At 40.4% G+C, this 3,476-nt stretch overlaps 1 protein-coding gene across 1 annotated transcript in view; it reads right to left on the reverse strand.

Annotated features, from left to right (window-relative positions):
* POGZ (pogo transposable element derived with ZNF domain) overlaps positions 1–3,476 on the reverse strand; it is a 41,995-nt gene that overhangs the window by 33,268 nt on the left and 5,251 nt on the right. The gene's annotated exons all lie outside the window — the stretch shown is intronic.

Here is a 3,476-nt window from a genome sequence, read left to right on the forward strand (position 1 = left end):
CTCACTTATCTTCACTGCATCATTCATTCCTTTCTTTGTAGACCCTCCATAATGTCCTTTCTTATCTATGCATTCTCTAAATAAACCAGTCCAGTGTTTTAGTCTCAGCTCATGGAAGTCTCTCCATGTTTCTAACCATTTTTTGTAACTCATCTCTGAACTTCTTTTTTGCCACGTCTTTTTGAGATAGCGTGACCAAATTGAAAGAAAATAATGTAAGGTGTCCCATTCTTTATACATATTAATAATTGTGTTTGCTCTTCTCAAAACCATGGCACATTTACCAGAATTTTTCATGGAAGTGTCTATAAAACAGCTAAGTCTTTCTCCTGCGTAACTGCAGTTAATCTGGACCTTGGTGGAACATAATTTGAGCACTGACAATTGAAGAGAAAAAAAAAAAGTACAATTAAACAGATTCATAGATGCTAGGGGCTAGAAGGGACTTTGAGATCATCAGGTCCAGCCCCCATGAGCTTGGGCAGAAAAGGCTGCTGGGGCTAGATGACCCCAGCAAGGTGAGCATCCAGGCATTTTTTGAAGATATCCAGAGTAGGTGATTGTACCGCCCCTGGGGAATTGAGATGATCAAACCAATATTAAAACAAGATGGTTTCCAAATGCTGATACTGGCTCTCATTGTCACAAGGAGAGCCCTTTCTTATAAGGTAAGACAGATGTCAGCATGAGGCCTCCTCCAAAAAGCCTGTTTATCATTAACATTCTTCATTCTAAATTACACATTCATATCCAACCCTACACTACATTTTTCTCAGTTTCCAGGCCACTGGGCCAAGAAAGATGGCAGCAGCTTTCTTGTAGAACCAGTTCCACCTTGTTCCATTAAGCAGGAATTAGCAGTTTCTAAACTTCCTCTTTAAATTAGGTTTATGCAAAATTTGAATGGTACCTTTAGGAGTCTTTAACTCAGGCCAGTGATTTCAAAAGTTTTGTTTTTTTAAAAAAAAAGAAACTAGAGCTTTTAACAGAGCACCATGAAAACTTATTTCCTTTTCTTGAATGCTATCTTACTGCTGTAAGACAGTAGCACCCAACCTTTTTTATACTGCGGACTAGCAAACTCACTCAAAGAATTTTGGCGGACCAGGTACAGAAACAATCTACTTTAAATATTTGAATTTGTAAATATTTAAACATGCAAATTTGTAAGTATTTAAATCTGTACCCGGGTGCAGGTTGGGGCACTGCAGCCGCAGGCACTGGGGAATCCCGCAGGAGAGGGGGCTGCAAAGCCAGTGGCCCAGGGGAAATCAGCTGGGGCTGCTCGGGAAGAAGGGGCTCCACTGCCTTCCCTAGGAGCAAGCAGAGGAGCCACCTCCCTGCCCTGGGTGTTTCCCAACCCACATCCCCCACTCCCAGCTGCAGGCAGGGCTGGGGGGTCCTGCCTGACCTGGCACAGGCCCCAGTACCTGCTGTGCAGGCAGCACCTTGCCAGGCACAGCCATGGCAGAGGGAGCGGGACACACACAGAGCCAGATGCCTCCCTCCCTGAGCTGCCCAGCTTTAACTCCACACTTAACTGCTGGCAGCAGAAGCCGCTTGCCCAGGTGGACAGATGGGGGTGCTCCATGCAGGGGACTCATGCCACGACCCAGCAACCAACCCTTTATGGCCCGTATCAAGCCGTGGACCAGTGGTTGGGAACCTGTGCTGTAAAGGTATCACCTTTTCCAAATACTAGCTCACTAGAAAGGACTAGGAGTTGAACAGGTGACATTTCTGTAGGATAGCTGAATGAGAATTAGCACTTCTAAAAAGGATTTTGCTCCTTTTGGTTATGTTTTGGTGGAAGAGGAGACTGTTGTGATTGTTTTTTGTCATCCCTACTACCATTTGACAGCCCTTAAATCTGATGAGAAACATTCCGAGACAGACTGGCCAAAATAAACAGCTTACAATAAAAGACACGCAAGAAAGTAATCCAACTCATTTGCAGACAATCTGTGTTCTCAATAGCCATACAAAACAGAGCTGACCGGAAGGCTTAAATACAGAACAATACTTTCATTAGTTTATTGTTGTAAAACTAAAATTAAAATTGCTTTACAATACACCATGGATTAAGTAATCACAGTGTGAATAAACTGTAAATCTTTGATCGTCAAGATGCAGCCATTTTACCATAAAATCCTACCCAAGCAACATTTGCATCTCCCTCAAATTTACAGTTTACTGTCAGCCACTGTCTAAATTAAAAATCCAAGCACTCAAACCCTGACACTAATGAGTGATCCACCCTATTAAAAAAATAAAGTTAAAATCTGAAACAGTGCATCCAATCCTGTATATTTTTCCTTCCAACAAGAACATTTTGCTCCTCCATGCTGCCATGTCATGGAAACTTCTCGCAACACTGACATTCTTTTTGCTATTAATTTTGTCTCAGGCTTGATGTCTATTTTATACTAATATATCATCGAATGTACATAGATCTCTTCCTTTCTGATTATTTTTAGATTAAAATATAAACATTTCTTTCAAGGATAATAGAAAAGGAAAAATGGTATTTAGAAGATGCCCAGATTTTTGCTGTATTAATAAGAAAGTTGAAAAGCAGATGACAGTAATATTCTTCTGAATAAAACGGTGTGACCTAGTTAAATCCTGTAATCAGTTCTGTGAGTTTACATTAAGAAATAAAACGATTAAATCCTTTAAACCAAGCTGATTGTCATGCTTAACCACATATTACCCCTTCACTTAACTGCATATTCTTAAAATTCCTCAATTTTGTAATACAATTACACGGATTATCCATGCTTCATCTTGTACATGGTCTTATTTGGGTTTCAATTCCTAAAACTTTAATGCAGGTTTTCTCATGGGACCTCTCTGAAGTTGTCCTAACACAGCCCTATTCAAGCTAGTATCTCTACTGCTCTTTTGACCTCAGTAGTTAGCCCAGATTCAATGTCTTGAGGACTCTTTGGGTTAAAGTGGAGAAAATGATTGTAAAGGAAGGTCTCCGCCACAACCTTGTTAGTATACCAGGAATATGCAGAGTCCTGTTTCCCTGAAGATGGAAAGAACAGGAATTTTTTGTTTTGCTATCAGCTCCAAGTGTCTTTCCACTCACCAGTTATCCCAAATGTTCTCGCTCTCTCTCTATACTCTCTTGGACCCAGAGGAACAGATTTCTACCTTCAGCTTCCTGTATGCAAAAATTAAGTAAATATTCTTTTACCTACAGGGATGTTTTACCATCTTTAATTTTCCCTGAGCCTGAGGAATGGCATGTGTGTCTGAAAGATTGCAAAAAAATATATTTTTTTTTTTTGTGATTTCTTAGTTGGTCTAATAAAAAGTATCATCTTTGAACAAAGAGTTCTACAGTTTTTCATTTCTCTCTCTCTAAGCTTTTTCATAGATTCATAGATGTTAGGGTTGGAAGGGACCTCAATAGATCATCGAGTCCAACCCCGTGCATAGGCAGGAAAAAGCGCTGGGTCTAGATG

This window comes from Alligator sinensis, unplaced genomic scaffold (assembly GCF_000455745.1).
Source record: "Alligator sinensis unplaced genomic scaffold, ASM45574v1 scaffold880_2, whole genome shotgun sequence".
Taxonomy (NCBI): Eukaryota; Metazoa; Chordata; order Crocodylia; family Alligatoridae; genus Alligator; species Alligator sinensis.